This window comes from Trachypithecus francoisi, unplaced genomic scaffold (assembly GCF_009764315.1).
Source record: "Trachypithecus francoisi isolate TF-2019V2 unplaced genomic scaffold, Tfra_2.0 Contig00417, whole genome shotgun sequence".
Taxonomy (NCBI): domain Eukaryota; kingdom Metazoa; phylum Chordata; class Mammalia; order Primates; family Cercopithecidae; genus Trachypithecus; species Trachypithecus francoisi.
Genome location: NW_022680634.1, coordinates 82,670 through 109,465, shown reverse-complemented (window position 1 = coordinate 109,465; position 26,796 = coordinate 82,670). Strand labels below are relative to the sequence as shown.

Here is a 26,796-nt window from a genome sequence, read left to right as displayed (position 1 = left end):
ACTATTAATTGATTAATGCAGGAATAGGATCTAGTGTTAGTTTCCTAGTTATTGATTAATTCATTGTTGAGTCTTAATCTGTTTCTTCACATTGACAGTAAAAAGTATGGAATTTTAGTGAATTTTTTTGAGTGGTCACAATATTGCTGGGGAGTGTCACTGTGTTGTTAACCAGTATTTATGTGTTGTTTGCGTATTCAGGGGTTTCTTTTGCAGGACAGAGGATCAGATGTTGAGAGTTTGGACAAACTCATGAAAACCAAAAGCATTCCTGAAGCTCACCAAGATGCATTGAAAACTGGGTTTGCAGAAGCTTTTCTGAAAGCTCAAGCACTCTCAAAAAAAAACCAATGATAAGTTGATTTGAAACCATTCATGTTTGAGAAGAATAACTGAAAGGAAGTCATAATCCTACAGTGAAGTTTTAAGTAACTTTTCTAAGACCATCCATCTTTCTACTGATTGAATTCCACTATATTTGTAATTTTATGTAGAAATGGAGATTCTACTGATGGTTTCCCTTTCTCAAGAGAAAAACCAAATTGAAGAACAGGAAGTGTGAGTGGCTTAATAAAGGTTTTTGTTTCTTTGTTTTGTTTCTCTGTGTGTGTGTGGTGTGTGTGTGTGTGTTTTCGTTGTCATTGTTGTTTGTTTTTGAGACACAGTCTTGCTTCATCGCCCAAGCCAGAGTACAGTGGTATAATCACGGCTCATTGCAGCCTTAACTTTCTGCGCTCAAGTGACCCTCTCACCTCAGCCTCCTGACTAGCTAGGACCACAGGCGTATGCCACCACATCCAGCTAATTTTTGTAGAGATAAAATCTTGCTATGTTGTCCAGGCTGGTCTTGAACTCCAGGGCTCAAGTGATCCTCCTGCCTTGACCTCTTAAAGTGCTGGGATTATAGGAATGAGCCACGATGCTCAGCCTTAATGAAGTTTTTGATAATAGGGTACTTACAGGAAATCATAGCAGTTATGAAAAAGAATGCCAGATTCCAAAATTGCATGTGATGAAATGTGATTATCAACAATAACCTAATATTTGCATTTCATTGAGCTGTCATATTTCATTAATGTTATTTGATGTAAGGCTTTTTCTTTCTCTCCTAGATTCCCTAAGATGTACCCGTCTGATTCTCTTCGTTCTGCTGCTATTCGGCATTTATGGACTTTTAAAAAAACCATTTTTATCTGTTAAAAGTTTTCTTATTAATCCAACTTATTAGCTTCTTATTCCTTTAAATATGTGATTCTTTTTAATGCTTAATCTAAGCCTTAAAGAAAGAACACATTAATGTTTATAGTTCTAGAAGCTAGACTTTCATTCCCAGTAGTGATTAGTTTCCCAGATTTTTGGAAATGATAACTGTCCAGTTATAAAATTTAAAAATTATCCTGATCAACAGGGTGGAAGGAAAATTAATTATTTAAGTAATTTAAAAATTATGTGGAAGAATTTTATAATAGCAATACAAGCTGATACAAGCAATACAAGCCTTCTATTTCAAAGATAAACTAATAAAATTACATTAAATGTTTCCCTTTTTATAGTTTGCTTATCTGAAATGAAGTAATAGTGTCAGACTTAAGTGGTTCCAATTATCTTTTCAACCACCATGCAGTTTTCACCCTGTGTTCTCTATTCTCTTTATTATTAAGGATATGTACAGATTCTGTAAAAAATACTTTAGTGGGCTAAAACTATTATTGTTCATTCTAGAATTACTATTTTAAATTTGCTCTCCCAGCTTCCATATTCTTGATTTATTAAGGATTTCTTCTTAACCCTGTATTTTGCCAACTCATTTTTCAGCTTATTTTAAAAGTATTTTTGGGCTTCTTTTGAGGAAATTAGAATTTGCTCAATTTACTCATTTATAACTGCTCTAGTTTGGAAGTTTCTACATGAGTGGGAAAGATTTAAGAAATCCTTGTAATAGTTCTCCAGAACTGATCTCAAATATTTTCCTGTCCTATCAGACTTGTTCTGTCTTGGTTGCACTTAATGATGTCATAACTGATAGGCCATTTGAGGGCAAGTAATAACAGTTTTCAGAGGAAGAAGACTACATGAAAAGTGTAATAATGTGTTAAACTTCAATTTCTTATTAATGTGTGTCAGTATTTTCTGCTAACTTTAAGGCAATATATTTCAAAGTGTAGATCTGTGACCAGTTATATCAGAATAATCAAAGTTTTTGTTAAAAATGCAAATTCTGCTGGGCCCTTTCTCAAATTTCCAAACATAGTTCTGTGCTGTGGCCTGAGAACCTACATTTTAACATATTTCTCAAGTGAGTTTTATTCACACCAAAGATTGAGAAATGCTGATTTAAGATTTCTATCATTAGATACTATAATGAGAAGTGGAAAATAATTTTTTATTTTATTAACTGGAAAATACAAATATGTCTTATTATTTTTGAATTTTTATTTTTTCAAGTTTATTAAGAAAGTAAAGGAATAAAACAATGGCTACTCCATAGGCAGAGCAACTGAAATATATCTTTTTTTTTATTATTATACTTTAAGTTCTAGGGTACATGTGCATAACGTGCAGGTTTGTTACATATGTATACTTATGCCATGTTGGTGTGCTGCACCCATCAACTCGTCAGCACCCATCAATTCATCATTTATATCAGATACCTCCCCAATGCAATCCCTCCCCCCTCCCCCCTCCCCATGATAGGCTCCAGTGTGTGATGTTCCCCTTTCCGAGTCCGAGTGATCTCATTGTTCAGTTCCCACCTATGAGTGAGAACATGCGGTGTTTGGTTTTCCTTCTTGTGATAGTTTGCTAGAATGATGGTTTCCAGCTGCATCCATGTCCCTACAAAGGACGCAAACTCATCCTTTTTTATGGCTGCATAGTATTCCATGGTGTATATGTGTCACATTTTCTTAATCCAGTCTGTCACAGATGGACATTTGGGTTGATTCCAAGTCTTTGCTATTGTGATAGTGCCGCAATAAACATACGTGTGCATGTGTCTTTGTAGTAGAATATTTAATCCTTTGGGTATATACCCAGCAGTGGGATGGCTGGGTCATATGGTACATCTAGTTCTAGATCCTTGAGGAATCGCCATACTGTTTTCCATAATGGTTGAACTAGTTTACAATCCCACCAACAGTGTAAAAGTGTTCCTATTTCTCCACATCCTCTCCAACACCTGTTGTTTCCTGACTTCTTAATGATTGCCATTCTAACTGGTGTGAGATGGTATCTCATTGTGGTTTTGATTTGCATTTCTCTGATGGCCAGTGATGATGAGCATTTTTTCATGTGTCTGTTGGCTGTTTGAATGTCTTCTTTTGAGAAATGTCTGTTCATATCCCTTCCCCACTTTTCGATGGGGTTGTTTTTTTTTTTTCTATATTTGTTTGAGTTATTTGTAGATTCTGGATATTAGCCCTTTGTCAGATGAGTAGGTTGCAAAAATTTTCTCCCATTCTGTAGGTTGCCTGTTCACTCTGATGGTAGTTTCTTTTGCTGTGCAGAAGCTCTTTAGTTAATGAGATCCCATTTCTCAATTTTGGCTTTTGCTGCCGTTGCTTTTGTGTTTTAGACATGAAGTCCTTGCCCATGCCTATGTCCTGAATGGTACTACCTAGATTTTCTTCTAGGGTTTTTATGGTATTAGGTCTAACATTTAAGTCTCTAATCCATCTTGAATTAATCTTCGTATAAGGGGAAGGAAAGGATCCAGTTTCAGCTTTCTACTTATGGCTAGCCAATTTTCCCAGCACCATTTATTGAATAGGGAATCCTTTCCCCATTTCTTGTTTCTCTCAGGTTTGTCAAAGATCAGATGGCTGTAGATGTGTGGTATTATTTCTGAGGACTCTGTTCTGTTCCATTGGTCTATATCTCTGTTTTGGTACCAGTACCATGCTGTTTTGGTTACTGTAGCCTTGTAGTATAGTTTGAAGTCAGGTAGCGTGATGCCTCCAGCTTTGTCCTTTTGACTTAGGATTGTCTTGGCAATGCGGGCTCTTTTTTGGTTCCATATGAACTTTAAAGCAGTTTTTTCCAATTCTGTGAAGAAACTCATTGGTAGCTTGATGGGAATGGCATTGAATCTATAAATTACCTTGGGCAGTATGGCCATTTTCCGATATTGATTCTTCCTATCCATGAGCATGGAATGTTCTTCCATTTGTTTGTGTCCTCTTTGATTTCACTGAGCAGTGGTTTGTAGTTCTCCTTGAAGAGGTCCTTTACATCCCTTGTAAGCTGGATTCCTAGGTATTTTATTCTCTTTGAAGCAATTGTGAATGGAAGTTCATTCCTGATTTGGCTGTCTGTTTGTCTGTTACTGGTGTATAAGAATGCTTGTGTTTTTGCACATTAATTTTGTATCCTGAGACTTTGCTGAAGTTGCTTATCAGCTTAAGGAGATTTTGGGCTGAGACGATGGGGTTTTCTAATATACAATCATGTCATCTGCAAACAGGGACAATTTGACTTCTTCTTTTCCTAACTGGATACCCTTGATTTCTTTCTCTTGCCTGATTGCCCTAGCCAGAACTTCCAACACTATGTTGAATAGGAGTGGTGAGAGAGGGCATCCCTGTCTTGTGGCAGTTTTCAAAGGGAATTTTTCCAGTTTTTGCCCATTCAGTATGATATTAGCTGTGGGTTTGTCATAAATAGCTCTTATTATTTTGAGGTACGTTCCATCAATACTGAATTTATTGAGCATTTTTAGCATGAAGGGCTGTTGAATTTTGTCAAAAGCCTTTTCTGCATCTATTGAGATAATCATGTGGTTCTTGTCTTTGGTTCTGTTTATATGCTGGATTACGTTTTTTGATTTGCGAATGTTGAACCAGCCTTGCATCCCAGGGATGAAGCCCACTTGATCATGGTGGATAAGCTTTTTGATGTGCTACTGAATCCGGTTTGCCAGTATTTTATTGAGAATTTTTGCATCGATGTTCATCAGGGATATTGGTCTAAAATTCTCTTTTTTTGTTGTGTCTCTGCCAGGCTTTGGTATCAGGATGATGTTGGCCTCATAAAATGAGTTAGGGAGGATTCCCTCTTTTTCTATTGATTGGAATAGTTTCAGAAGGAATGGTACCAGCTCCTCCTTGTACCTCTGGTAGAATTCAGCTGTGAATCCATCTGGTCCTGGACTTTTTTGGTGGGTAGGCTATTATTGTTGCCTCAATTTCAGAGCCTGCTATTGGTCTATTCAGGGATTCAACTTCTTCCTGGTTTAGTCTTGGGAGAGTGTAAGTGTCCAGGAAATTATCCATTTCTTCTAGATTTTCTAGTTGATTTGGTAGAGGCGTTTATAGTATTCTCTGATGGTTGTTTGTATTCTGTGGGTTCAGTGGTGATATCCCCTTTATCATTTTTTATTGCATCTATTTGATTCCTCTCTCTTTTCTTCTTTATTAGTCTTGCTAGCGGTCTGTCAATTTTGTTGATCTTTTCAAAAAACCAACTCCTGGATTCATTGATTTTTTGGAGGTTTTTTGTGTCTCTATCTCCTTCAGTTCTGCTCTGATCTTAGTTATTTCTTGCCTTCTGCTAGCTTTTGAATGTGTTTGCTCTTGCCTCTCTAGTTCTTTTAATTGTGATGTTAGAGTGTCAATTTTAGATCTTTCCTGCTTTCTCTTGTGGGCATTTAGTGCTATAAATTTCCCTCTACACACTGCTTTAAATGTGTCCCAGAGATTCTGGTATGTTGTATCTTTGTTCTCATTGGTTTCAAAGAACATCTTTATTTCTGCTTTCATTTCGTTATGTACCCAGTAGTCATTCAGGAGCAGGTTGTTCAGTTTCCATGTAGTTGAGCGGTTTTGATTGAGTTTCTTAGTCCTGAGTTCTAGTTTGATTGCACTGTGGTCTGAGAGACAGTTTGTTATAATTTCTGTTCTTTGAAATTTGCTGAGGAGTGCTTTACTTCCAATTATGTGGTCAATTTTGGAATAAGTGCGATGTGGTGCTGAGAAGAATGTATATTCTGTTGATTTGGGGTGGGGAGTTCTATAGATGTCTATTAGGTCCGCTTGGTGCAGAGATGAGTTCAATTCCTGATATCCTTGTTAACTTTCTGTCTCGTTGATCTGTCTAATGTTGACAGTGGCGTGTTGAAGTCTCCCATTATTATTGTATGGGAGTCTAAGTCTCTTTGTAAGTCTCTAAGGACTTGCTTTATGAATCTGGGTGCTCCTGTATTGGGTGCATATATATTTAGGAGAGTTAGCTCTTCCTGTTGAATTGATCCCTTTACCATTATGTAATGGCCTTCTTTGTCTCTTTTGATCTTTGATGATTTAAAGTCTGTTTTATCAGAGACTAGGATTGCAACCCCTGCTTTTTTTTTGTTCTCCCTTTGCTTGGTAGATCTTCCTTCATCCCTTTATTTTGAGCCTATGTATGTCTCTGCATGTGAGATGGGTCTCCTGAATACAGCAGACTGATGGGTCTTGACTCTTTATCCAGTTTGCCAGTCTGTGTCTTTTAATTGGACCATTTAGTCCATTTACATTTAAGGTTAATATTGTTATGTGTGAACTTGATCCTGTCATTATGATATTAACTGGTTATTTTGCTCGTTAGTTGATGCAGTTTCTTCCTAGCCTCGATGATCTTTACATTTTGGCATGTTTTTGCAATGGCTGGTACCGGTTGCTCCTTTCCATGTTTAGGGCTTCCTTCAGGGTCTCTTGTAAGGCAGGCCTGGTGGTGACAAAATCTCTAAGCATTTGCTTATCTGTAAAAGATTTTATTTCTCCTTCACTGATGAAACTTAGTTTGGCTGGATATGAAATTCTGGGTTGAAAATTCTTTTCTTTAAGAACGTTGAATATTGGCCCCCACTCTCTTCTGGCTTGTAGAGTTTCTGCCGAGAGATCTGCTGTTAGTCTGATGGGCTTCCCTTTGTGGGTAACCCGACCTTTCTCTCTGGCTGCCCTTAAGATTTTTTCCTTCATTTCAACTTTGGTGAATCTGGCAATTATGTGTCTTGGAGTTGCTCTTCTGGAGGAATATCTTTGTGGCATTCTCTGTATTTCCTGAATTTGAATGTTGGCCTGCCCTACTAGGTTGGGGAAGTTCTCCTGGATGATATCCTGAAGAGTGTTTTCTAAGTTGGTTCCATTTTCCCCCTCACTTTCAGGCACCCCAATCAGACGTGGATTTGGTCTTTTTACATAATCCCATACTTCTTGCAGGCTTTGTTCATTTCTTTTCTTCTTTTTTCTTTTGGTTTTCTCTTCTCGCTTCATTTCATTCATTTGATCCTCATCGATCGCTGATACTCTTTCTTCCAGTTGACCGAGTCGGTTACTGAAGCTTGTGCATTTGTCACGTATTTCTCGTGTCATGGTTTTCATCTCTGTCATTTCGTTTATGATCTTCTCTGCATTAATTAGTCTAGCTGTCAATTCTTCCACTCTTTTTTCAAGATTTTTAGTTTCTTTGCACTGGGTATGTAATTCCTCCTTTAGCTCTGAGAAGTTTGATGGACTGAAGCCTTCTTCTCTCTCATCTCATCAAAGTCATTCTCTGACCAGCTTTGATCCTTGCTGGCGATGGGCTGCACTCCTTTGCAGGGGGAGATGCGCTCTTATTTTTTGAATTTCCAGCTTTTCTCTGCCCTGCTTCTTCCCCATCTTTGTGGTTTTATCTGTCTCTGGTCTTTGACGATGGTGACGTACTGATGGGGTTTTGGTATAGTGTCCTTCCTGTTTGATAGTTTTCCTTCTGACAGTCAGAGGACTGTCTGTTGGTCTGTTGGAGATTGCTTGAGGTCCACTCCAGACCCTGTGTGCCTGGGTATCAGCAGCAGAGGTTGCAGAAGATAGAATATTGCTGAACAGCGAGTGTACCTGTCTGATTCTTACTTTGGAAGCTTCCTCTCAGGGGTGTACTCCACCCTGTGAGGTGTGGGGTGTCAGACTGCCCCTAGTGGGGGATGTCTCCCAGCTAGGCTACTCAGGGGTCAGGGACCCACCTGAGCAGGCAGTCTGTCCGTTCTCCGGTCTCAACCTCCGCGTTGGGAGATCCACGGCTCTCCCCAAAGCTGTCAGACAGAGTTGTTCGCGTCTGCACCGGCCCCCGCTGCTTCCCCTATTGGTCTTCAGCTGTGTGCTGTCCCCAGAGGTGGAGTCTACCGAGACAGGCAGGCTTCCTTGAGCTGCTGTGAGCTCCACCCAGTTCGAGCTTCCCAGCAGCTTTGTTTACCTACTTAAGCCTCAGCAATGGCAGGCTCCCCTCCCCCAGCCTCGCTGCTGCCTTGCGGATAGATCGCCGCAGACTGCTGTGTTAGCAGTGAGGGAGGCTCCGTGGGCATGGGACCCTCCCGGCCAGGTGTGGGATACATTCTCCTGGTGTGCCTGTTTACTTAAAGCGCAGTATTGGGGTGGGAGTTACCCGATTTTCCAGGTGTTGTGTGTCTCAGTTCCCCTGGCTAGGAAAACGGATTCCCTTCCCCCTTGCACTTCCAGGTGAGGCGATGCCTCGCCCTGCTTCAGCTCTGGCTGGTCAGGCTGCAGCAGCTGACCAGCACCGATTGTCCGGCACTCCCTATTGAGAAGACCCCAGTACCTCATTTGAAAATGCAGAAATCACCGGTCTTCTGTGTCGCTCGCGCTGGGAGTTGGAGACTGGAGCTGTTCCTATTCGGCCATCTTGCTCCGCCCCCCAGCCTGAAATATATCTTTTTAATATGAATTGCTTACTCTTTGAAAATGGTTTAGAAATCCAGGAGACCTAGTTTCTATTCCTCATTCTGATTTGATATGTGAAGTTAGTTCTCTTAGATATTTAATTTTTCTAGGCTTTGCTTTCTTGCATCTAAAAAGTAAAGTGATTGGAATATTATTAACCTATCAAATATAAACATTTCTTTTCTTCCCTTTAGTCTGCTTCTGGACAACAATGGGGCTTGATTCTGCAGTAGATCCTGTCCAGATTAAAAATGTCACCTTCAAACATGTTAAAGGTGTAAGTTAAGAAGATTGCCTTGCCTTCTTCATTAATTCTCTAATTGATACTCTGAATAAAGTCGATATTTGATTCTAGAGTGTATTCTGGAATAGGTAAAATTGTATCCCAAAGTATTAGAAACATTTGTATTTTGGGATAAATAATAATACCCAAGTATCAAATCTTGCTTTATGACAGAGATTAGTATAATTTATGAAGGAGCAGCCTGGTATAGTGGAGTGAATGTGGACTTCAGAGTCAAGTTGACTAACATTTGAAATTCATTTTTCTACTTATTAGCTATGTAACCTTGAGGAAATTACTTTAGATTCTGACAAATAATGTGTGTGCTTGGCACATAGTAGATAGTTAATAAATGGTCCTTCTTTACCTATGCCTCTTATTGATTTTTCTAACTCCAGTAGCCTCCTGAAGTGCTGAGATTACAGATGTGAGCCACTGTGCCCAGCCGACAATATATATTTCTTGAATGAATAGAATGGATAAATCCTAGTTTATAGTCAATTAATTTGTTAAATACTTAATGGCTTTTTTTTTTCTTTTTTGTGATGGAGTCTCACTCTATTGCCCAGGCTGGAGTGCAGTGGTGCGATCTTGCCTCACTGCAACCTCCGCCTCCTGAGTTCACGCCATTCTCCTGCCTCAGCCTCCCGAGTATGGGGACTACAAGCACCCACCACCACGCTTGGCTAATTTTTTGTATTTTTAGTAGAGACTAAAAATGTGAGACTCACTGTGTTAGCCAGGTTGGTCTCGATCTCCTGACCTCATGATCCACCCACCTCGACCTCCCAAAGTGTTGGGTTTACAAGTGTGAGCCACCACACCTGGCCTAAATATTTAATAGTATCTATTAAGTGCTAGACCCTATCTTAGCTGCTGAAATAGAATAATCTTTGCCTTCGTAGAGTTTAAATTCTAAAAGCAGGAACTGGACACTGATATGTCATATAAGAATTTAGTAGAGTATGTTAAAAGGTAATAAAAATGTATGGAGGAAAAAATAGAGCAGGGTAAAGAGGAATAGGAGCTCTGAGAGAAGGATTATAGTTTTAAATGGAATGTTCAGGGTGTGATTGATAGAGAAGGTGACATTTGAAAGAAAATCTGAAGGAGAAGATGGAATAAACTGCATTTATCTGAGACAAGAACATTTCTGGCCAAAGGAACAGATTGAGCAAAGGTTCTGAGGTATTAGGGTGTCTGATTTGTTCATTTTTGAAAGTAGAACCAATAGAATTTTTTTTTTTTTTTTGAGACAGAGTTTTGCCCTGTCACCCAGGCTGGAGTGCAGTGGCACAATCTCGGCTCACTGCAACCTCTGCCTCCCAGGTTCAAGCGATTATCTTGCCTCAGCCTCTTGAGTAGCTGGGATTACAGGCGCCTGCCACCATGCCTGGCTAATTTTTGTATTTTTAGTAGAGATGGGGTTTCACCATGTTGACCAAGCTGGTCTCAAACTCTTGACCTCATGATCCGCCCGTCTCGGCCTCCCAAAGTGCTGGGATTACAGCTATGAGCACTGTGCCCGGCCTTTATTGAGGATTTAAAAGGCTGTGAGTGGAGCAGATTTGGGGGACAAAGGTTGGAAATTTAGTTTTAGGTATGTTAGGTGTGAGAGATACAAATGAAAGGTTGAGTAACTTGGATATACCACTTTGGAGGTATGGGATAGGTCTAAGCTAGAATTAAAAATATGAGATTACATTCATATATATTTATATATGTTATATTTATATTTAACATATTATATATACATATAACATGTTTATATAACATGTTTAATTTAACATATACTTACATATGTTGTTTATATATATAACATAAGTTTACATATAACATGTTTAATTTAACATATATTTACATATATGTTAAGTACACATGTTTGGATGAGATTACCCAGGGAGTAAGTGTAACCAGAAGAGAGTCTAAATACTGAGCTATAGAGCATTTGAAGGTTCACAAGACAGAGAAGAGAAGCCAGGAACCAAGACTAAGAAGGAGCTGCTAGTGTTAAGTGACAAAGATATCCTAGAAGAAAATATTTCTATGATGAGGGGAGTGATCAGTGATGTGAAATGCTATTGATGGGCCAAGTGAGAACTGACCATTTGATTTAGCAGTAGGTCATTGGTGTACCTGATAAAGAGCAATTTTAATGGAGTTGCAGGGGTTAAATTTCGACTGCAGTGGGTTTACAAGAGGTAAAAAGAAATGAGATGGAATAGAGGATTACAAACAATTCTTGGATTTTTTTTTTTTTTTGACGGAGAAGCACAGATAATTTATCTTATAGTACAAAATAAAGTTGGAATGTTGGTAAACTAGTAGGTGGGGGTTGTGGAAATTGATAGAATCAAGGTAACGAGAAGAAAGAATATGGTTGCGAGAGTAGGAATGAGTGATTTATGGAGGAAGTAAATTGTGTAGGAATAGGAGAACGAATGGAAATGGGAAATAAAGCTGTTGGGCTCACTTGAAATTTGGGATCATGAATTTACATCAATACAAGTCAAAATGTTTTTTTCTACTGATTTTCTATTTCTTTTATCTCTTCCACATATAAATTCCAGAACTTTAGTCTCACATCGTGCTCTTCTCTGTGCTTTGCCGTTACATCTGCTCTATTATGTTTGATTTCTGAGATCTCTAGTGGCTGGGTAATTATCTTTCAGGAATGTTTTGGAAGAAATTCTTCTTGCAGGAGGGATTTGAAGTACGTGATCTGAGGACTCTTCCAACTCTGAAGTGACTGGTTATGTTTTTATTTCTGCTTTTCCTCTTTACATAGTTGTGTCTCATGTTTTTTTCACCCTAGACTATTGGGGAATAAGGAATTGGGAATCATTATGATAGTTTTACACCAATCAGTTATTTCCTTTCCTTTCCAGTTTAAATGGCTATGAACCCTGTTGGAATTCAGGGAACAATTGAGGAAGAGGTTGGTGCATTGATTATTTGCAACCTTCAATCATCAGTGTGGAGGGCTCTTCTTATTGTGTTTGAGGTCTGCATGCCTTTTCTAAATTGAGCCTGTATTAAGGCTGTGGTCAGATAGGGCATTGTTATTTTCTGCCTGTAATGTACATACTTGCTTACTGAATATACCACACTTCTTTTGGAATGAGATAATTTTTTTTCTTTTTTGAGACAGCGTCTCGCTCTGTGGCCCAGGCTGGAGTAATGGCGTGATCTTGGCTCACTGCAGCTTCGACCTTCTGGACTCAAGTGATACTCCTGCCTTAGCCTCCCTTATAGCTGAGGTCACAGGCATGCATCACCACACCTGGCTAATTTTTTAATTTAATTTTATTATTCTTTTTAGACAGTGTCTGGCTCTGTCACCCAGGGTGAAGTGCAGTGGTGTGATCTTAGCTCACTTTGCCTCCTGGACTCAAGCCATCCTCCTGCCTCAACCTCCCAGGTGACTGTGATTTCAGGTGTGTGCCCCTACGCCTGGCTAATTTTTGTACTTTTTTTGTAGAGTCGGGATTTAGCTGTGTTGCCAAGGTTGGTTTTGATCTCCTGAGTTCAAGTGATCCACCCATCTTTTCCTCCTAAAGTGCTAGGATTATAGCTGTGAGAGGCACCGGGCCCAGTTGATATCTACCTTTTTTTTTTTTTTTTTGTAGAGACAGAGTCTCACTTTGTTGTCCAGGCTGGCCTCAAACTCCTGAGCTCAGGCAAACCTCCCATCTCAGCCTCACAAAGTCCTGGGGTAATAGGCATGAGCCACTACACTTGTCCTGGAATGTGGGAATTTCTGAGTACTAAACTAAAACCATGCTGATGACTAAGCATAATGAAAGTAGACATCACAATTAAGATAGATCCTACAAAGTTTTCCATGCTAAAATGAATTAATTTTATAATTGTCATAAGACCTAAATTTACATAGAGCAAATTCAACAGCATTTATCAGAACAGCTTTGCCATTACGTAGTTCCTGTGTTCAAATTTTTACCAAATATCAAAGAGCTTGTATAGGAATATCATTTCCTTGCCTAGAATTTCTGAATATATAGGCATACTTGTATATATAGCCTTAAATATTAATAAGGGCTTTTAATAACTTGATTTGTTACCTTGATCCCATTAACTATTTTCCTTGATAGATCTTACGTTCCTCAAGTGAGAATTCTCTTGCCGCAGAATTTGGGGAGATAATATAGTTTATTTGAATAGTAAATTATGTTTAATCTCTTCTCCTTTATCCCTACAACTTAAAATTGGCATTGTATCTATCATTTTGACCAAATATATTTTAGTCTTCTTTTAGCACATGGATATTATCTTTCAAGTTGTCTTTTAATAAACCAGCCAAGTCTTTTTTTTTTTTTTTGACCATAAATCTCATTGAAGTTTAACAAATTCACACCAAGGTGCATAAATCCATAAATTTTCAAAAAGTGCCTGTGTTATATGTATCCAGCTCAAGAAGCAGAGCATTATCAGAAGTCCAGAACCTCCCTGATGCCTCCTTCTGGTTACCGTCTTCCCCACCTAGGGACACTTTCCTCTTTAATACCACACATGAATTTTGCCGGTTTTTGAATTTTGATAAATTTGATAATCCATATAGAATATCTTCTTTTGTATGAGGCTTTTTTTTTTTTTTTTTTTGGTAGAGTCTTGCCCTGTCACCCAGGCTGGAGTGCAGTGGTGCAATCTTGGCTCATTGCAACCTCCACCTCCTGGGTTCAAGTGATTCTCCTGCCTCAGTCCCCCAAGTAGCTGGGATTACAGGTGCCTGCCACCAAGCCTGGCTAATTTTTGTACCTTTAGTAGAGGCAGGGTTTCACCATGTTGGCAAAGCTGGTCTCAAACTTCTGACCTCATGATCTGCCTGCCTCGGCCTCCCAAAGTGCTGGGATTACAGATATGAGCCACCACACCTGGTTGAGGCTTCTTTTATTCAACATGTTTGTGAGATCCATCAGTTATTTGAGCTGTGGTTTATTTATCCTTATTGCATAGTATTCCATTATATGAATACCACAACACTGTGCAATTATACTACTTTAGGTGGACATTCGGGTTATTTCTAGTTTTTGGCTCAAATAGAGCTGGTGTGAATATTCTTGTACACATCTCTTGGTGAACATATGTACACACTTCTGGACCTAGAAGTGGGCTAAGCTTTCATATATATATATATATATATATATATATACACACACACACACACACACACACACACATATATATACACATATATATACACACACACATACACACATATATACACACATACACTCTGTGAAAAGAAAATGCTTTATTTTTAACCATTAACTGATTAAAATGTTAGTAATTTTTTTTTTTTTTGAGATGGTGTCTCACTTTGTCACCCAGACTGGAGTGCAGTGGCATGATCTTGGCTCACTGCAACCTCCGCTGCCAGGGTTCAAGCAATTCTCTACCTTAGCATCCTGAGTAGCTGGGATTACAGGTGCCCACCACCAAGCCCAGCTAATTTTTTTTTTTTTTTTTTTTGGTATTTTTAGTAGAGACGGATTTCTCCATCTTGGCCAGGCTGGTCTTGAACTCCTGACAACGTGATCTACCCACCTCAGCCTCCCGAAGTGCTGGGATTACAGTCGTGAGCCACCATGCCCGGCAACATTAGTGAATTTTTAATTAATAGTTTAATCAGAATAACTTTCAAAGACCATTCCAAATCTAACAAAAAAAAACATAACTTTGCTCTTTAATAAGTATAATATTTCCTGGAAATATGACTGGGACTTTTTCTTGAAATGATAAGTGAATCATGACATTAATTGTACATTTTTGGAATGCCCTTTGGTATAAAGATATGTTTCATGTTTAAGTCTGCTCCTCATTAGGCAGTTTATTTTTAACCATGCCCAATGTATTTGACTTTTGTTTTCTCACTGAGAAAATGAAAATTCAGAATGATTTTTTGGGGATAGTAAGGAGACTTTGCATAACTGGAAATAATGGTCAGGGGAAAACCCTTTGTGTGTTTTATAAGGGGCCATTTTTGTGTGCTTCTTTCACTGAAACAAAGAAGGCCAGGTTAATTCCATAGCCAAATTAAATTTATGATTTTCAAAAGGGAAGCCTTGATAATCTAACCAAATGTATCCATTATCTAAAGTTATTTGAAAAATTGTGTCACTTTAGGTGGAGGAAGCTAAACAAGAATTACAGGACGTAGTTGAATTCTTGAAAACTTCACAAAAATTTACAGTTCTTGGAGGTAAACTTCTGAAAGGTAAGATATCTTTTCTTTCCCATGATTTGATGTTAAAAAAAACCCTTAATATATCACTAATATAATTTTAACTGATTAAAGTTTAAGTCTTAATTGCTATTTTACAAAATGGATGTTCATTCTGAACAAATTCCACAGCCTTTTTTTTTTTGTAACTGCAAGTTTTTATAGAATTTCAGACTTTAAGTTACAACAATAGGATATAGAATGCTCCTCATATCCTTAACCTAGACTCACACATTTTTAATATTTAGTTCTTTTTTTTTTAGATCCGGGCTTGAGTACAGTGATGCAATCATGGGTCACTGTAGCCATGACCTCCTGCGTTCAGGTGACCCTCCCAAGTAGCTGGGACCACAGGCACACACCACCATGCCTGTTAATTTTTGTACTTTTTGTAAAGATGAGATTACTCCATATTGCCCAGGCTCCTCTTGAACTCCTGGGCTCAAGCGATCCACCCACTTTGGCCTCCCAAAATACTAGGACTGCAGGCATGAGCCAGTGCGCTCAACCTAGCTCCATTATAAAAATCATTCACTTTGTCTCTTTACACATATATAAATATAAAAATTATTTGTAAGTAAATAAATTTTTAATTATTTGAGAGTAAATTGTAAACATAGTCACCCCTAAGTGTATTCTTTTACATAACTCCAGAGTAATGCGAAAATTAGGACATTAGCTGGGTGCGGTGGCTCACACCTATAATCCCAGCATTTTGGGAGGTGGAGGCAGATGGATTGCTTGAGGTCAGGAGTTCAAGACCAGTCTGGTCTTTAACCAGGGGCCATTGGAGTTCTAACCAGCCTGACCAATATGGTGAAAACCCGTCTCTACTAAAAATACAAAAAAAAAAAAAAAAAAAAAATTAGCCGGGCTTGGTTGCAGGTGCCTGTAATCCCAGCTACTCAGGAGGCTGAGGCGAGAGAATCGCTTGAACCTAGGAGGTGGAGGTTGCAGTGAGCCAAGACTGAGCCACTGCACTCCAGCCTGGGGGACAGAGTGAGACTCCATCTCAAAAAAAAAAAAGACATTTAACATATCTACAAAACCATTATGAAATTTACAGTCTATATCAGTTGTAGTGTTGCCCTGATCCTTACCATCTTCCCCAGTTGAAGACCCAATCCAGGATCATACATAACATTTAGATTTTTATTGTTTGTTTGTTTTAATGAAACAATTCCTTAGCCTTTTGTGAGGGAGTGGGGAGAAGATGATTAATCATGCTTTTTATAGTTGCAAAAAGTACTTGCCTAATTATTTATAGAATGTTTTCAGTTTGGCTTTGTGTGATGTTTTCTCATGGTTAACATGGTTTTTAATGACTTCATAGTATCCTTCTAATTTATGGTTGTATCACAATTTAACCATTTATATTCAATTTTTATTTGGTTTCCAGGCTTTTGCTATTAAAAATAGTACTGTGGTGATCATCTTAATTCAAGGCTTTGCCTTCATGCTTAATTATTTCCTTAGACTAAATTTCTAGAAATGGAATTGCTGAGTTAAAGGATGACATTCCTTTTTAATGCTTGATTTTATACAGCCACCTATCTCTAGTGAGAATACAGCAGTGTATGAAATTATCTGCAAGGAACCTTTGCTAATTTAGGGCACATTTATTAAAGCAGTGCTAGCACATCACGGAGTGAGTGTTTAAAACCACAGAAGTATTAATAGTTACACTCCTCCCCGCCTTTTTTTTTTTTTTTTTTTTTTTGAGATGGAGTTTGGCTCTTGTTTCCCAGGCCGGAGTACAATGACGCGATCTTGGCTCACTGCAACCTCCTCCTCCCGGGTTCAAGTGAGTCTCCTGCCTCAAGCCTCCCGAGTAGCTGGGATTACAGGCATGCTCCACCATGCCCGGGTATTTTTTTTTTTTTTTTCAGTAGAAAGAAACGGGGTTTCTCCACATTGGTCAGGCTGGTCTTGAACTCTCGACCTCAGGTGATCCACTAGCCTCGACTTCCCAAATTGCTGGGATTACAGGCGTGAGCCACTGTGACCGACCTACTCTCCTCCTCTTTCTTTTTTTTTTCTTTTTTTTTTGACAGAGTCTCGCTCTGTCGCCCAGGCTGGAGTGCAGTGGCACGCTCTCCGCTCACTGCAAGCTCCGCCTGCCGAATTCACGCCATTCTCCCGCCTCAGCCTCCTGAGTAGCTGGGAGTACAGGCGCCCGCCACCACCCCTGGCTAATATTTTGTGTTTTTAGTAGAGACGGGATTTCACCGTGTTAGCCAGGATAGTCTCAATCCCCCGACCTCGTGATCCACCCGCCTCGACCCCGCTAAGTGCGGGGATTACAGGCATGAGCCACTGCACCCGGCCTCACTCTTCATCTTTCTAATCACAAGGAGTATTTTAAATTTGTAGAAAATTTGAGTAGTATAAATTTGTAGAAAAATCTTCAGATACCAAGATGTAATCCATAGAAATTAATATGATTTAAACCAGTTAAGTATCACTGAAACATGACAATACTAGGATAGTCATAAAGCTATCTTTGAGCTTGAGCTTTCTTTACTATTTTTTAATGTTAAAATGCAGCAAACATGTATGTAAAGAAGTTTTGTTGCTTTTTAAATGTAATATGTATATTTACAAAAACATACAAATCAGGCAGTTCTGTTTTTCTAACATGTGAAAATTATTATGATATTATGAAAATTTTCAAATATATGGAAAACCTTGAAAGAACAGTACAATTAACATCCATATCCTACCAACTTAGACTAAACAATTGTTAACATTTTGTCATATTTGCTTTCTGTGTATGTGTGTATTTTCCCCCCAAACATTTGAAAGAAAACTATAGACATCAACTACTTGACATCTAAAGACTTCATTATACATCACCTAAGAATAAGAACAGTGTCCTAAATAAACATAATAATCTTATCCCACCAAAGAAAATTAACACTGTTTCCTTAATATCATATTGTCAATTCAAGGTCCATGAATTACATTTGATTGTTCAGTCTTTTAATCTATTTCTACTTGAATTTTTATCTTACTTATTTAGTGATAAATGGGTTTGTATTTTTTTTGCCTCCAGGTTCTCCCTGTCATGTCTGTTGTTGGTATGTAAACAATACTTACATGATACAGGAAAATTAATTTTGGACAAGATTCTGAAGTGAACCTATAGCAGACACAAGTATAGTTTGCTGTGTTTCAAAATCTTGCTTATTGTTGTGACCTCAACCTGAAAATTACATAAATGAATAACTATTTGTTTTATAGGTTCATATCGAGGGATTTTTTTAAAATACTTTGAATCATTCTTGTTTTGTTTTCTTTTAGGAATTATTTTAGTTGGACTCCCAGGGACTGGAAAGTCACTTCCTAAGCAGGAGAAGGTGATGTTCCTTTTTATTATCCTTCTAGATCCAAATTTGATGAGATGTTTGTGGTGTGAGAGTCAGCAGTATCAGAAATCTTTTTAGTACATTTTGATGTATCTTTCATACAATGCTAAATTTTGTTAATTTTAAGGGAAATGTGTATCTTCCCCTTTCTTCGATAATTACTTTTCTTTTTCCTTTTTTTAATTTCTATTTTTGGGGGCCTCTAGCTTTGCATGCTAATTAGTTTTGATAGCTAAAATAGCAATTGTGGGATCTTGATTTGGATAGCTTAATATATGAATTATCGAAAGAGCTAGTGGAAGTGCAAAATGAGGTTGGAGGCTACCAAAAATCTCTTAGTTTTTTTTTTTCATTTTATTTATCAATTTTATAGTATGGAATTAGGGAGTAATTAGCTTCAAACCTAATTGTATATGATATTTGTATATCTAGGAAGAATGAATGCCCAATTGCTTTTATTTTAAATCATTTTCTTTGGTATAGTTTTTTTTTCCTCCTAACGCTACTATTCTTAAATCAGTAAAAATTGATCTCCTTTTGTGTATTTTCTTACAATGAATATTTTTGTTGGCTTTTGACAGTTTTATAGAATTTCAATATTTATCTTGTTCAAAACCGTTAACTTCTTTCAGCTTATTCGAATCTTTTTTGTTGTCTTAGGGGAAGAAAAGCGAATGTTCCTTGTGTTACATTTATTGAGGAATTAGATTCTGTTGGTGGGAAGAGAATTGAATCTCAATGCATCCATATTTAAGGCAGACCATAAATCAACTTCTTGCTGAAATGGATGGGTAATTGTGTCTCCTTTTGTCTTAGAATGTGGTGATGCCTCCCAGCATTTGATATATGTAGAAGTGATCTTATGCAAATTATTTCCATAAGGCATTTCATATCTAGAGATATGAAAAATGTGATGTGTATAGGAAACAGAGTAGTCCCTCAAGCAAGAACTCAAGACAAGCTTTTTCTCTCATTATTGTATTGTTTTCACTACTAATTGGATATTTGAATATCAATTCATTTAATTTGTGGTATTTATATTATTTTTCATTTGTTGTACTTAAGATAGACAAACAGTGATTCAAGATGAGACTAGTAGTCTATTTGAAGAAATACACTTGTTTCTACACAGTTTGTGACTAGCTTTTAATGTTGTGGCAGGTTTAAAGCTTACCTCAATGTTTATAATGTAAAAAGCAAGAGTTGATGTTGCTTTGAAAGAAGTGTCTTAAAAGTCAATATAAGACATTTTGGAACCACATAGGAAGCCCAGGAGCGAATAATTTGAGTTGGTATGCTTGAAAGTAATTTTCCAAAAATTAACCGGGCACCTAAACTTTTTATGTTAGGTTATCTTTTCCTACATAGACCAGATAATTGTGAAGATATGTAGTCACAGATGACTGGTGGTATCAGTCTCTTTTCTTAGCAGGCAGATCACGAGGTCAGGAGATTGAGACCATCCTGGCTAACATAGTGAAACCCCGTCTCTACTAAAAATACAAAAAAAAAATTAGCCGGGCATGGTGGCGGATGCCTGTAGTCCCAGCTACTCGGGAGGCTGAGGCAGGAGAATGGCGCTGAACCTGGGAGGCGGAGCTTGCAGTGAGCAGAGATCGCGCCACTGCACTCCAGCCTGGGTGACAAGAGAGAGACTCCATCTCAAAAAAGAAAAAGAAAGAAAGTAAATAGTCAGTGGCCTGTACCTAGAAATTGGGGAGAAAATTTTTTTAAATAAATAAAAAATAAAAATAAATTAGTCAGGTATGGTGGCATGTGCCTGTTGTTCCAGCTACTTAAGAGGTTGAGGCAGAAGGATCACTTCTTCCCAGAAATTTGAGGCTACAGTGAGCTATGAAGGTACTGGTGCACTCCAACTTAGGCCACAAGGGAGTCCCAGTCTCAAAAAAAAAAAAAAAAAAAAAAAAAACTGTTTTGTGTAGAGCATTTCTACATGTGTGCTGTGCTTCAATGTTAATGAAAATATAATATATTTTCCTATGTAGTTGTCAACCCAATGAAGGACTTATCATAATAGGAGCCACAAACTTCCCAGAGGCATTAGATAAGTAAGAATTGAAAGAGGATTTTTGTGAAGTGCTGTTTACATGCTACAAAATTATACTAAAAGAAGTCCATTGCAAAAGATCACATTATATGATTCCATTTATAGGCAATGTCCAGAATAAGCAAATCCACAGAGGCAAATTAGATTAGCTGTTACCAGAGGTTAGGGAGAATGGGGAATGGCTACCACTGGATATGGGATTTCTTTGTGGGGATGGGAATATACTAAATTAGATTGTGCTGATGGTTGTTCAATTCTGACTATATTAAAAACCACTGAAGTATCCACTTTAAATTGTTATGTGAATTACATCTCAGTAAAACTGTCAAAATATTTCTTTGTTATATGTCACAAAAGTTTTATGTAGACAGCATTTTTAAAATAAATTCACTGTAGCATTATAACTAGGTTTAAAGTTACTATGAAAAAAATTTTATTGTACAAGTTATTCATGTTTTTATTTGATCACTAGTTTGTCACTGCCTAAGACATTCCGTACAAGTCTAACCACACACTTAGATGTGTGCTTCTCATAATAGTTTTTTGTGGAATTATTTGTTCCTGAACCAAGGTGCTTCCATGCTTTTGTTTCTGAGGGGTAGGCTATCTAGGTATACACATGTATCTAAATGAGCCTTTGTTCTGCCTTCTGGTTATTGACACTGTTACTTGAGCCTTGTTTTAAAAGGAATTATCTGAATATTTACGTACAAAACTCCATCTGTTCTCTGGCTGCCCTTGGCTTCCCACTCACGTCATTAGGGTGTCAGTCCTATTGAATCTGAGCTTTAGCATCATCAGTTTATTAATTTATATTTTCCTTTTACATTATTCCTGTAGTACCTTAATACTTCCTGGTCGTTTTGACATGCAGGTTACAGTTCCAAGGACAGATGTAAAAGGTTGAACAGAAATTTTGAAATGGTATCTCAATAAAATAAAGTTCGATCAATATAAGTCTAATTCTATCGAAACAAACATTATCATTTCTATAAAGTGGTAATACACAACTCACCCTGTGTGTGCTCCTTTCAGGGTAAATGTATTAATATTAAAAGACCAGTTCATTTTTATCATTTTTTTTTTTAGCATTAGTATGTTCATTTAAAAGTCCATTTCTTAGTTATTGTGTATCCAGGAGATTCTGTTGTTTTGAACCCTGATTCTAAAGAAAGGTTTTTTTTTTTAGAGTATTCAGACAGATAATATTTGAGGAAATATATATATATATACATATTTTCTAAGATGAATGTAAAATGCAAAATAACAGAAAAAGCTTCAGAAACAGTAGCTCATGATATAGTCAGTATGGGGCCAAAAGAGAAGAATGCAAATTATAAGACAAAACATATGAAAATGTATTACCCATTTTAGTAATAAATGAAATTATTAAAGCTGCAGTAGTTTCAGAGATAGCTGGATCAATTCATTAAACTATATACGTTTCCTATAATTAGGGCACCTTTTATGTCCAAAGTAAGTATTTCCAGATGAAATTCAGGAAAAAAATGTCTAAACTATGGCTCAGAATAGCTATAGCTAGCTATTTTCTTTTTTTCCCTCAGAAGGTGAGTTTTTTGTTTTTGTTTTTTTGCATTTGTCCTTTGTTTTGTTCCTGCTTTGTTTTGAGACAAAGTTTCGTTCTTTTTGCCCAGGCTAGAGTGCAACGGTGCGATCTCGGCTCACTGCAACCTCTGCCTCCAGGGTTCAAGTGATTCTCCTGCCTCAGCCTCCCAAGTTGCTGGCATTACAGGTGCACACCACCACAGTAAGCTAATTTTTGTATTTTTAGTAGAGACACGGTTTCACCATGTTGGCCAGGCTGGTCTCAAACTCCTGACCTCAGGTGATCCACCTGCGTCAGCCTCCCAAAGTGCTGGGATTACAGGCATGAGCCACTGCACCCCGCCAGAATGTGAGTTCTTTGTGAAGAGCTTCCTTTTACCTGTTTTGGACTTTTAGTATTGTGTTCTCTTTTTACATTAGCCATTGATCCAGAAATTATAGCTCGAGGTACCACTGGCTTTTCTGGAGCAGAGTTGGAGAATCTTGTGAACCAGGCTGCATTAAACGCAGCTGTTGATGGAAAAGAACTGGTTACCATGAAGGAGCTGGAGTTTTCCAAAGACAAAATAATAATGAGTAGGTTTCACTCTGCCTCCTGGGTTCACGCCATTCTCCTGCCCCAGCCTCCCCAGCAGCTGGGACTACAGGCACACACCGCCATGCCCGGCTAATTTTATATTTTTTTGTATTTTTAGTAGAGATGGGGTTTCACCGTGTTATCCAGGATGGTATTGATCTCCTGACCTCGTGATCCACCTGCCTCGGCCTCCCAAAGTGCTGGGATTACAGGCATGAGCCACAGCTCCCAGCCTCCTTTGTTTTTTTAAACAATTTTCTCAGAAACATTTTTTGGTTTTAATTGTACAGGTCTTTCACATAGCTTTTCAGATGTACCCATAAGCATTTTATATTTTAATGCTATGATAAATAGTATTATTTCAAAAATGTCAGTTTCTTAATTTTTATTCCTAATGTAGAGAAATACACTTGATTTTGTATCTTGATCTTCTATCTTGCAACTTTGCAAAACTCATTTATTAGTTTAAGTCGCTTTTTAATGAATTTTATTGAGCATTCTGGATTTATTGAGTATTGAAAAGCTGCTGAAGCTTAGAAGACCATATCTGTAAATAAAAAGAGTTTTACTTATTTCTTTCCAATCTGGATGTCTTTCAGTTCCCTTCCTTTTTCCTTTCCTTTCTCCTTTAAACATTTTTATTTATTTTTAATTTCTATAGGGTTTTGGGGGAATAGGTGGTATTTGGTTACACGAGTGATTTCTTTAGCAGTGATTTGTGAGATTTTGGTGCCCCCATTACCCAAGCAGTATACACACAACCCGATTTGTAGTCTCCTATCTCTCACCCCCTTCCCACTCTTTCCCCAAAGTCTCCAAAGTTCACTGTGTCAATTTTTGTTGTTGTTTTTTGAGATGGAGTCTCGCTCTGTCACCTAGGTTGGAGTGCAGTGGCATGATCTCAGCTCACTGCGACCTCCGTCTCCTGGGTTCAAATAATTCTCCTGCCTCAGCCTCCCAAGTAGTTGGGACTACAGGCATGTGCCACCACGCCCAGCTAATTTTTTGTATTTTTAGTAGAGACAGGGTTTCACCGTGTTAGTCAGGATGGTCTCAATATCCTGACTTAGTGATGCACCCGTCTCAGTCTCCCAAAGTGCCAGGATTATCACTTTGTCATTCTTATGCCTTTGCATCCTCATAGCTTAGCTCCCAATTATGAGTGAAAACTTAGGATGTTTGGTTTTCCATTCCTGAGTTACCTCACTTAGAATAATAGTCTCCAATCCTATCTAGGTTGCTGTGAGTGCCATTAATTCATTCCTTTTTGTGGCTGAGTAGTAGTCCATAGTGTGTATGTGTCTGTGTGTGTGTGTGTGACACATACACACACACACAGACACACACACGCTATATGTGTGTGTGTATGTATATGTACATATGTGTGTCTGTGTGTGTGTGTGTGTGTGTGTATATATATATATATATATATAGTACATATATACAACAGTTTCTTTATCCACTTGTTGATTAGTGGGCATTTGGGTTGGTTCCACATTTTTGCAACTGCAAACTGTGCTGCTATAAACAGGCATGTGCAAATCTCTTTTCATGTAATGACTTCTTTTCCTCTGGGTAGATAGTCAGTAATGGGATTGCTGGATCAAACGATGGTTTTACTTTTAGTTCCTTAAGGAATCTCCACACTGTTTTCCATAGTTGTTGCACTAGTTTACATTCCCACTAGCAGTGTAGAAGTGTTCCCTTTTCATCATATCCACGCCAACATCTATTAGTTTTTTATTGTGTGCATTCTTGAAGGAGTAAGGTGGTATCTCATTGTGGTTTTGATTTGCATTTCCTTGATCATTAGTGACGCTGTGCTTTTTTCATATCTTTGTTGGACATTTGTCCATCTTTTCAGAATTGTCTATTCATGTCCTTAGCCCACTTTTTGATGGGATCTTTTTTTTTCTTCTTTCTTTCTCTCTCTCTCTCTCTCTCTTTCTTTGTTTCTTTCTTTCTTTTTTTGATGGAGTCTTCCTCCGTCACCAGGCTGGAGTGCAGTGGCACGATCTTGTCTCACGGCAACAAGCAATTCTTCTGCCTCAGCCTCCTGAGTAGCTGGGATTACAGGCGTGCCCCACCATGCCCAGCTAATTTTTGTATTTTTAGTGGTGATGGAGTTTCACCATGTTGATCAGGCTGGTCTCAATCTCGTGACCTGGTGATCCACCCACCTTGGCCTCCCAAAGTGTTGGGATTAGAGGGGTGAGCCACCGTGCCTGGTTGGATTGTTTGTTTTTTTCTTGCTAATTTGTTTGAGCTTGTTGCAGATTCTGGATATTAGCTGTTTGTCAGATGTATAGATTGTGAAGATTTTCTCTCACTCTGTGGGTTGTCTGTTTACCCTGCTCACTGTTCCTTTGGCTGTGCAAAAGCTCTTTAGTTTAATTAAGTCCCAGCTATTTATCTTTGTTTTTACTGCATTTGCTTTTGGGTTCTTGGTCACGAAATCCTTGCCTAAGTCAATACCTAGAAGAATTTTTCCAATGTTATCTTCTAGAATTTTGATAGTTTCAGGTCTTAGATTTAAGTCTTTGATCCATCTTGAGTTGATTTTTGTATAAGGTGAGAGATGAGGATCCAGTTTCATTCTCCTATATGCCACTCACCTGTTTTCAAAAATGATTACGGTGGCTAGAACCTCCAGTACAATGTTGAATAGAAGAGGGAAGAACTGAAATTCCTGTCTCTTTCTTGATCTGAGGGAAAACCATTCAGACTTTCCTCATTACACAGGATGTTAGCTGCAAATAACTTATTTTATTTTATTTTATTTTATTTTGAGACAGGTTCTCACTCTGTCATCCAGGTCAGAATGCAGTGGCATAATCTTGGTTTACTGCAACCTCTTCCTCCTAGGCTCAAGGGATCTTCTCACCTCAGCCTCCTGAGTTGCTGGGACTATAGGTGTGTGCCACCACATCCAGATAATTTTTGTAATTTTTTGTAGAGACAGGGTTTCACCATGTTGCCTAGGCTATTCTAGTACTCCTGAGCTCAAGCAATCCACCCGCCTCGGTCTCACAAAGTCCTGCTGCAGATATCTTAAAGATGTCCTTTAACATGTTGAGGAAAGTCTCTCGTATCTCTTCTTTGCTGATATTTTTTTTAAAAAATGGGTAGTGGATGTTGAATTTTGTCAAATTTTCTGCATCTACTAGAGAATCATATTTCTTTTTAGTTTGTTAACATGGTGATATCATTAATTGACTTGCAAAGGTTAAATTTATTAAAATAAATCTTAAAATGTAGTTCTTTCATGAATTTTTTAGGTTAACCGCAAATCTTTTGCTCTCTTTAAAATTGTCTAAACTTTGTCAATTATTTTTAAAAATTCTGGCAAAATATACATAACATAAAATGTACCATCTTAACCACTTTAAAATGTACAACTTAGTGGCATTAAGTACTCTTACAATGCTGTGCAAGCATCACTTCTATTTATTTCTGGAATTTTTTCATCATCTCAAACAGAGACTGTCTGTACCCATTAAATAATAAATCAACATCATCCCTCCCCTAGCTTCTAGTAACCTCTATTTTGCTTTCTGTCTCTATGAATTTGCCTATCGCAGGTACCTCATATAAGTGGAATCACCTGATATTTGTCCTTTTGTGTCTGGCTCATTTCACATAACATAATATTTTTAAGAGTTATCTATATGGTAGCATGAATCAGTAATTTTTTTAATTTTTAGTTTTTATTTTTTTCAGACAGGCCTCACTCCATTGCCCAGCCTGGGGTGCAGTGGCTTGATTTTGGCTCATTGTAGCCTTGATCTCCTGGGCTCAAGTGATCTTCCCACCTCAGCTTCCTGAGTAGTTTGGATCATAGTTATGCGCCACCATGACCCAGCTAAATTTTTTGTAGTTTTTGAAGAGCTGGGGTTTCGCCATATTGCCTGGGGTGGTCTTGAACTCCTGGGCTCAAGCAATCCTCTCACCTCAGCCTCCCAAAGTGCTGAGATTAAAGACGTGAGCCATCATGCCCAGC

The 26,796-nt window shown here is 38.0% G+C and overlaps 1 pseudogene; it reads left to right on the top strand.

The window, feature by feature from the left end:
* The first annotated feature begins 207 nt into the window (after window positions 1–207).
* Window positions 208–26,079, top strand: LOC117084040 (annotated as a pseudogene).
* Window positions 26,080–26,796: the final 717 nt, after the last annotated feature.